We start from the raw sequence: 10,574 nt of genomic DNA on the forward strand, positions 1-10,574 counted from the left end.
AAAGGCATAATGAAAGTAATAAAAATTATTAAATTACAGAAAAGGGAGTATGCCATTTTAGAGTTATCAAGAACCTCTTCAAAAAATAGGTGGAACTTGAAATAGGCCCTGAAATATGACTGAAAAACATTTCGTTTCTTGATAAAAATGAGAAAAAATGAAGAAGAGAAAAAAATGCATTTTCCTACAGTCTTTGGCTAGAAATGAAAAATGGAATCTAATACTAATAATAAAGATCTGGATTTAGACACTTAACTACCTTACTCGCAACAATACTGATTCTTAAAAATGGGGACCTGGGACAGGGTGAATGAGATAGAACTGAAGATACCCTGTTTCATTTTATACTTTGCCATAATTAAAGGATGCAAGTTGAAAAGTCTACGTGGATTCTTTCTTCTAAGAAGCAAGAGTGAGATGATTTAAAAGAGTAGAAAAACCATGTAGAAGCCCTAAAGTATCAGAGCTATGCCTTCACAAAATGGCTTTTTCACTCTAATAAAATTTTGATGGTTAATTATCTTACCTAACCTCGGAGATAAACCAGAATTATTTTTAGCAGTGATTATTAATGCTAATAATTAATAAGAAAAGATACAATTATACTTTGGTATCTTTATTTTTTCTAGTCCTATCCTTAAAACATTATCACTATTCACTATATATCAGTTCATGGTCATAATTTCTTGTTTTAACATGTGACTTTTTGTTGTATTTATAAAAATTGTAAATGAGAGGAGTGCGTGTTCTAACACCAGTCTCAGTTAGCCACGGCTATAACCATATCTGTTCATTTGGACCAGGAAGTTATACAGATATCACTATGCACCTGTTAATAATTTACCTATAATGCAGACATAGTTCATGGAAAGAGAAAAGATATATTTATTTTCTTGGAAAACCACTAATTCTGAGGAAATATCAGCTGTCCTTAATAATATGACATAAATGCTATAGCTGGATGTCCAGCATAATAACATAAGTAAGTAGGCAATTATCCTAGGCCCCCATGGCTCATAGGACTGTAGAACATAAATCTACAGGTGAGATGGACATTGCTGAATTGAATCCTCTAGGGAACATAGAACAACGCTAATATAATTATGCAGTGAGATTTCGAGTGGCAGCTATGGAATGACTAGCATTTCTATTTTCAACATTTGGCTGGTTTTTTTGTTGTTGTTTTCATATTTCTTTTTTTAAATTAAACTTATTGGGATGACATTGGTTAATAAAATTATATAGGTTTCAAGTGTACAATTCAATAATATGTCATATGTGTATTACATTACGTCCCTTCTATGTTCTGCTTCTGAGTCTGACTATTTTAAATGCCTCATGTAAGTGGAATCATGCAGTATTCGTCCTTCTGTGTCTGACATTTTTCTCTTAGCATAATGTTCTCAAAATTGATCTATTTATGAATCAGGAACTCTTTCCTTTTATGGCTGAGTAATATTCCATTGTATGTATATACTACATTTTCTTTATCCATTCATCTGTCAATGGACATTTAGGTTTTTTCCAAATCTTGGCTATCGTGAACAATGCTGCAACAAACATGTGGGTGCATATATCTCTTAGAGATTCTGATTTTAATTCTTTTGTCTAAATATCTAGAAGAGGGATTCCTGGATCATATGGTAATTCTATTCTTAATTTTTTGAGGAACCTCCATACTGTTTTCCATAGTGGCTGTACCAGTTTACATTTCCACAAGCAGTGTTCGAGGGTTCTTTTTTCTCCACAACCTCTCCAACACTTGTTATTACTTGTCCTGTTGATAATAGACATTCAAACAGGTATGAGATGGTATCTCATTGTGGTTTTGATTTGCATTTCTCTAATAGCTAGCGATGTTGAGCATCTTTTCATATGTCTGCTAGCCATTTATGTCTTCTTGGGAGAAGTGTCTGTTCAGGTCCTCCGTCTATTTTTTAATTGGATTTTGTTGTTGTTGTTCTTATTGTTGTTGTTGAGTTGTATGAGTTCTGTGTATATTTTGGATATTAGGCCCTTATTGGAGGGATTGTTGGCAAATATATTCTGTTCATTGGTTGCCTCTTTGTCTTGTTGATGGTTTCTTTTGCTGTACAGAAGCATTTTAGTTTGATGTAGTCCCATTTATTTATTTTTGCTTTTACTTTCCTTGCCTTTAAGGTCAAATTCATAAAATCCTCTCTGAAACCAAGGTCTATGAGTTTAGTACCTATGTTTTTTATTTTTCTATGCAATTTATTGTTTCAGGTCTTATATTTGGTCGTTGATCCATTTTGAGTTAAATTTTGGTATATGTTAAGAGAGAGCAGTTTAGTTTCATTTTTTTGGCTGTCTTTAAACCTAACTTTCTCTGATAACAGATGTCTGAGTCTCTACAAAATTACTTAACCATATTTTCATCATAGTAACTTTATAAATACTTGATACTTTTAACTAAGTTATAAACTTCAGATATGGTTTGTAACCACGGAAACAGTTTTGCTCCTGAAACAAAACTTTGTGGCTCTGAATCCCAAATTATGTCTTGTTTTGCTTTAGACTTCATCTGAATTAAAAAAAAAATTTACATCATATTTGAAGTAAAATAATTAATGAAATTTACTCAAGCAATATTCTCTGAGGCATCGCTAACCAATCACCAGGGACAGAACAGAAAATGTTTCTGAGAAGTGGCATGACAGCACATCATTCTAAATTTGGTTATTCCCAGAGAGTCTAAAGGAACATTATCAAAAGATATGGCTCAATGATTATGTAGCCTCCAGTAACTGAATAATTAAGTTATGATTTAACCTGATATTATTACTGTCCTAATTTACTATATATTGTGTAGCTCTCTTATCAGCTCTTCAGAGATTCCAAATAGTGAATTACTGACCCAGTGACCAAAAGAAGTTCTCAAAAGCACTTAACACACTCCAAAGGAGTATTTGTTATACTGGAGAAAAGTAGAACTTCTTTATAAATCAGTATGACTTACAGACATATGCATTTGCATTTAGAATAGATGAACTAAAAGTGACATGCTACAGTTGACAGATGCTATCTACATTAACAAAGGGAATTTATGCCAGTTAATTCCTGATAATGTGCAATAAGCACAGAATAACAGAGAAGACAATGGCCCATATTTAATGGCTCATAAACCAATTATAAAGACTGAATAGAAATGGGGTGGGGCACAATATTGAGAGTTTTGCTTTCCATGGGAGGATGGTTTTCTCATTATTATTTGTGGTACTAACTAAAACTGTGTGACCAGGAAGCAGATATCACTTCCTGTCTGCACTCTGTTCTGTTCTACAATTTCATCTATTTCATGGGTCCTCTTCTAAGTTATGAGCCTTCTTTGTCCCAGCTACAGTGTATCCTAGAGTAGATAACAAATTGCTGCTGTCCCCTAGCCTATTATATCTTCTCAATGACCAAAGCAAATTTATACTAGTGTAAATATGCCTTTTCCTTGACGGAAGCTGAAATCAGTTACACAGAGTTAACTATATCAATAGTCTCACCTATATGGTCAGAAATTGACATTAAGTCTCTTTAATCTGTTCCAAATTCAGTAACTCCAATGAGTTTAGTGTTTCCCAGTCAACCCTCTAATCATTTTTTTGACTCTCATTTCCTCTGGAACCTATACAAATTCTCTCTTTCTTGGATCAATAATAGGATTAAAATAAATCTCACCACAATAGCAGTTAAGACTGGGACCACATGAACTATATACTGTACTGGGAGAACCACTTCATATTTCCATGCTTGTCTTTCAGAGCTTGATTTGAAATGATGAGCATTTGTTATTGACTCTGTTATCTTGTAATATAAGCCTTAGTCAACTGTTTATAGAATCAGACTGAAAGAATCATACCAGCCCATATTCAACTTCTACTTATTTGCCCCCAAACTGTTTTTTCTTATTTTTTCTCAAGTGAATTATATTGAACGTGTCATTTGAAATATCAAGCTTAATAATTTATCCAACTTCTAAGTATATTTAAATTTTAATTAATTTCTGTAAGATCCTAGTCTGAGTTGTATTAACCTACAGTAAAGTTTGTGTGTGTGTGTGTACACATACACACACACACACACACACACAAATAGAATTCATTTTTAAAAACTTTTAAGAGTAGCCAACAATCATAAAATCATGGAATATTAGAGGTGGAAGAACATCATATTAAATTCTCTTTCATCAGAGGCACCAGCCTACTTACCTTAGTTTTCAAAAAAAGAAGATGATAAATTCTGTGACTTGGAGTATATAATCCAGCCCACCTCCAAGAATGAGGATTTTAATAAACTTCACACAGATACTATAATAAGGAAATAATCAAAAATGCAGTCAAAGATTATTCAAAGATGCATCAAAGATAGTAATCACTGAATTGATGACAGAGGAAATAATTACAAATTCCCTAACTAAAATTCCCCCAAATAAGAGTATGATTAAATGCTTATACTGGAGTTGGCTATTTTTAAACTTAATTAATAAGGGGAAATTCTTCATACATAATTTTAATGTAGCTTTTTTGCAATGGTTTTGCTGTCAGAACACAGATGCCATGAAAACAATTGCTAAATTTAAGTCAAAATGGGGAAAGAAAAATTCATATTAACATCTACATCATTAGATGTGTAGATTCAGGTAAGTCCACCTCCACCGGCCATCTGATCTACAAATGTGATAGGACTGACAAAAGTACCATCAGAAAATTTGAGAAGGAGGCTACCGAGGTGGGAGAGTGATCTTCAAGTATGCCTGGGTCTTGGATAAACTAAAAGCTGAACATGAGCATGGTACAGCATTGTTATCTCCATGTAGAAATTTGAGATCAAAAATATAATATGACCATCAGTGATGCCCCAGGACAGAGACACTTTAGGCACGTATCAGCTGACTCTTGTTCTGATTGTTGCTGCTAATGTTGGTTTATTTAAAGCAAGTATCTCCAAGATTGGGCAGACCCGTGAGCATACCCTACCTGCTTACCCTCTGGTTGTAAAACAACTAATTGTCGGTGTTAACAAAATGGATTCCCCTGAGCCACCCTTCAACCAGAAGGAAATCATTAAGGAAGTCAGCACCCACATTGAGAAAATTGGCTACAACCCACAGTAGCATTTGTGACAATTTCTGGTTGTAATGGTAAAAACATGTTGGAAGCAAGTACAAAAATTATTTGGTTCAAGAGATGGAAGATCACTTGTAAAGATGGCAATGCCAATGGGACCACTCTGCCTGAAGCTTTGGATTCTTCCTGCCACCAATTCATCCACTGGCAACCCTGTGGGTTTGTTCTTCTAGGATGTCTACAAAATTGGTAGTACTGGTACTAGTACTGTCCCTGTGGGCCAAGTGGAGACCAAACCCGACGTGGTGGTCACCTTTTCTCCAGTCAGCATTACAACTGATGTAAAGTCTGTTGAAATGCACCATGAAGCTTTGAGTGAACTCTTCCTGGGAACAATGTGAGTTTCAACGTCAAGAATGTGTCTGTTAAAGATGTTCATCATGGCAGTGTGGCTGATGATAGCAAAAATGCCCTACCAATGGAAGCAGCTGACTTCACTGTTCAGGTGATTACTCTGAACCACTCACACCAAATCAGTGCTGGCTGTAAACCTGTGCTGGATGGTCAAGTATCTCACATTGCTTGAAAGTTTGCGAAGCTCAAAGAGAAGACTGATTACCATCTGGTAAGAGGCTAGAAGATGACCTCAAATTCTTGAAATCTGATGATGCTGCCATAGTTGTTATGGTTCTTTGAAAGCCGCTATGTTGAGAGCTTCTCTGACTATCTCCCTCAGGATCAGTTGGTCATTCATGGCATGAAACAGACCATCACTGTGGGTGTCATCAAATCAGTGGACAAGAGGCTGCAGGAGCTGGTAAGGTCACCAAGTCTGCCCATAAAACTCAATAGGCTAAATAAATATTATTCCTAATACCTGACACCCCAGGCTTAACTAGTGGTGAAAGAAGATCTCAGAACTGTTTGTCTTAGTTGGCCATTTAAGTTGAATAGTAAAAGTCTGGTTAATGATAACAATGCAATCTAAAATCTTCAGAGAGAAAAGATGTTTTATGGATCATCTGAGATTTTTTCTGTGACAGTTTTAAGTTATTAGTTTTTAAAATCAGTATTTTTTAATGGAAATGATTTGACCAAAAATCTGTCATAGAATTTTGAGACTCATTAAAACAATTTTAGTAAGAAAAAAGACAATTCAGTGTAAAAAATAAAATATGAAACTATACCTATGAAATCATCCTAGAAAATCAAAAGATACTGAAGATATGTAGATACATGGATAAATATAAACATATAGAAATGTAGAAAAATGACTGAAGAAAATCATTCAATAGCAGTAATTATTTATTGATAATTACAGATGGTTTTGTTTTTTTACTAAAATTCTGTTTTCCAAATTTTTAAATAATGCACGTGCATTACATCTCTAACTTGAAATCAAGCTAGTTTTATTTTAGAATTTGTGAATCTATAAAATTAATTATTAGTCTTTTTTTTTTTTTGCATTCCTTAACCTGATTGCTCTTAAACTAAAGAATTTAACTTTATAGCTAACCTAAGTCACTAATTAAAGTCGGTAAACAAAGCAAAAGCACCCTACATGCCCAAAATTGATATTTCTCCATGGGTGATAACAAGCAAATATCTGGATTGCAAAAAAAAAAAAACAAAACAAAACAAAACAAAAAAACAAAAACATCTTTAAATAATCTTGGAAATGCGAGAAAGGTGAGCTGGTTCAGGGATTGAAGAGGATAGACCTAAAACGGAAACTCCAAGAGAGCTTCTGCACAGTCCTGATTTGGTAAGGTAAAGGGTACAAAAAATCACAGTGATTACAAAGAAACCTAACAAACGCTACCTCGATTAGGAGTTGAAGATCAACATTAACAGTGATAAGGAATGATGATAGTGCGTACACTTGATATAATGTGATGAAATTGGCACTTTACCTCTTTGGTCTTCTTTCCCCAAACACATAATCTCAGTATAATCATGAGGAAAACATCATACAAATCCCAGTTGAGGGACATTATTCAAAATATCTGACCAGTATACCTTAAAACTGTCAGTCACTAAAAATAAGGAAAGTCTGAGAAACCATCACAACCAAGAGGAGCCTAACGAGACATGATAGTTAAATGTAATGTGGTATCCAAGATGCTAACAACAGAGAAAACTGGGCGTGAGATATATCAGAAAGTCTCTACTGTTTTCATGACTTTTCCATAAACCTACATCTATTCTAAAATGAAAGGTTGATTTAGAAATTATATACACACAGAGTATTCCACCACTGTTGAGACCATCAACACTCCTCTTCAAATAGAAACTCTTAAAACAAGGATACTATTTAATTCATCTTGTATTTCCTACAACTTCTTATACCATACTTTTTACTTAATTACTACAGGATAAAAGTCTAGAATTGAAAGAGAAGATGATCCACAGTCTGGCTGACTGCACAATAAGAAAACATAGGTTTCTGGTAAGATGCACTTTTTCCATTCTTAGCAATTATTGTGTAATTTAATCTCACTTGGAGAGAAAGACCCCTAATGGTGGACTGAAATTGAAAAAAAAGAGAGAGAAATGAACACAGGGTAACAGCAATAACACTAACAGCAACATATCAGAATCTCATAGAACCTGTAGGCATCTTAATTTACAAAATTACTTTAAAGTACATTGCTTAAAGCTGGAAAGACAAAACAGGGAGAACGTATTAAAGAAGATAACTCATAAGACCTGCATTTTGAAGATTGTTCTGAGGATTAGATGAGAAAAATATATGTGAATGCCCTTTGAAAATCACCATACAATCAAATAGCAATTCTTAAATGTCCTCAGGTGTGGAGCATCTGAAAGTCATAGTGCTCTTCGGACATCACAATGAATACTGATGTACTGAATTGCATTAGAGGAACCATTTTAATGGCAGAAGATATAACAGTATAATGCAGAATGAGATCACAACTACACACATTCACAAACAAAGCTATTAAACTCAGCTCAATTATTCCTTGATGATTTTTTCATTATTAGTTACTTGCTACTTGTTCTCTTTTATGTTCTATTTCTGCTTGTTAATTGTATGTCCTCTCCCACTGACCTATTAGCAAGCATATGTCTTGTTAATTCTTATACCGTCAGAATATAATACAGTTTGGCACATAACAGACATTCATTTAACAAATATTTCTGGAGCACTTACTGGAAGTCATAAAATGTAATAAAAGACCAAAAGACCAAAATTCCTGTTCTCATGGTACTGACATTCTAATTCTAATGGCTTAAAATGCTTGAAGGTAATAGATGTTGTGGAAGAAAAAGAAGAGCAGAACGAGAGGGAATGGCAGCTGGAAAGGGAAACAGGTTGCAGTATTAAGTGGCGTGGTTGCATTGAGAAGGTGAGATTTGAGCAAAAACTTGAAAAAGTAATAATTTCAGGCAAGCAGAAATCATTTCAGGCAGAAAAATAGGCCACTGGATAAAACATTCCAGGCAGAAAAATAGGCCACTGGACCCAAGGTACAAGTTTACCTGGCATGTTCAAAGAGTGGCCAGGAGGCCTAAGTGCCTGGAACAGGAGAGGGGCAGGCAAAGCAGGGATGGCCAGGCCACGTAGGGCCTTGTAGGGCACTATAAAGACTTGTGCTTCTCTCATTAGTGATATCGGAAGCTATTGCTGAGTTTTGAGCAAGAGTCACATCATCTGACCTAGATTTTCAAAGGCTCGCTCTGACTGCTGTATGGAAAATAGACTATGTAGTAGTAAAGACAGAAGCAATAATCCTGTTAGAAGATGATTTCCATAATCTTTGGTGGCTCAGACCAAAATTGTAGGTGCGCTCATGATGAAAATTGGTTGAATGCTGGATATATCAAAGTAGAGTCAACAGAATTTTATGATGGATTCAACAAATAGTTTAAATAGATAAATACTGGCCAACATTCATTAGTAAGCAAATGTCACCAAGTGCCAAAGACTTAATAAACATTTATGGGCAAAGAAGCTTAAAATAAAATAAAAACCATATTTACTGCATTAACATTATGCCTATTATATTTCTATTATATCGATAATGACTGATTGTTGGGATTCAGCCTTAGCACTTTGGCACCCAGCTGGCAGACTCCCAGTGTTTTTAGGAACAGAGAAATGAGAATTACTAAGCTGTACAAGTGTGAGGAATGATGATGCTGATATTGACATTGCTTTTTCATGGGTTCTATGAGGGGCATCTCAGCTGTTAAAAGGAGCATCATTGTCGATTTCAACCTGACACTGGGGAGAGCATTTGGAGCCAGGTAGGTGGAAAGGCTCATAGTGCTGAGTCCTGGCTCTGTCCCTGCTTACCAATCGATACCACTTTCTGGTCCTCATTATTTTGATAAAGATATTAGCAAAGCAACAGTAAAAAATTAAAGTGCTCCATAATCCTTAGCACCTACCATTAACTTCTGAAATATTATTGCACGTTACCTTTTATTGTTACTTTACAGAAGCACTTACTGAAGGGCAAGGAAGCCAAAAAGAAAAAGGAAAAAGAAAAAAAAAATCTGCTCCTGGTTGTAAAGAGGAGGATGATTGCCTCTTTACATATTGGAGCATCCCCTTTCCCAAAGCAACAGGGGACACAGATGTCTTCTGGGTCTCCTTTTTGCTGAATTGGCAAGAAACAGTAGATACCTTCCAGAGTATGTAGGGGGCAGTATGTCCCTCCAATGATCAAGAAATGGGTAAGATGGGCCTCCTGTTTTCCTTCTTTATTCTTCTTATATTTTTTTTCCTCTCTGTTTTCACTAGCCTCCCAAGGGATCCAAGCCTGTTGAGATTAGTTACATACATTTCATGTGCCCTCCATTTGGGGCAGCAGTCTCCAACCTTTTTGGCACCAGGTACCAGTGCTCCTATGAGCATCTAATGCCTGATGAGCTGAGGCAGTGATGCTAACGCTGGGGAGCGGCTGCAAATACAAATGAAGCTTTGCTCACTCGCCTGCCGCTCACCTCCTGCTGTGTGGCCGGGTTTCTAATAGGCCATGGACCAGTGCCTGTCTGCAGCCCAGGGTTTGAGGACCCATGGTTTAGGGGATACACATTACATGCTTAAGTCGTAGAATATCAGACTTTGTCCATCTCCTCTCGATAGGTGGGGACATTGTTTTATTTACTCAGGGGATATTAGGAGCATGGCATATTTTCTCAGGGGAGAGGGGAAGGGTTTGGGTATTTGGAGGATGTTGAGATTTCCCAAATCAGCTTTCTAGTGGTAGCAGCCTCCTCTAATTTCATGCCTAATTCCAGATCATGCTGAGAATGTGAGGCCCCAATTTTTCTCTTTACAAAATCGTATCACTCTATATACACTCTGCCTTACACGGCCCATCTGAAAACAAATGAAATAATGCCATCTGTTCAATCCAAGCCTGTCCCCCCACAACTCAATGAAAGATGCTATGTATTATGACCAAGTTTTCCCTTCAGCTGAATTTAAAAACTGCAGCTTACAGTGCTTCCTATGTTTATTCA

The 10,574-nt window shown here is 35.8% G+C and overlaps 1 pseudogene; it reads left to right on the top strand.

The window, feature by feature from the left end:
- The first annotated feature begins 365 nt into the window (after positions 1-365).
- LOC102880878 lies at positions 366-5,930 on the top strand (annotated as a pseudogene).
- Positions 5,931-10,574: the final 4,644 nt, after the last annotated feature.

Source organism: Pteropus alecto, unplaced genomic scaffold, assembly GCF_000325575.1.
Source record: "Pteropus alecto unplaced genomic scaffold, ASM32557v1 scaffold86, whole genome shotgun sequence".
Classification (NCBI taxonomy): domain Eukaryota; kingdom Metazoa; phylum Chordata; class Mammalia; order Chiroptera; family Pteropodidae; genus Pteropus; species Pteropus alecto.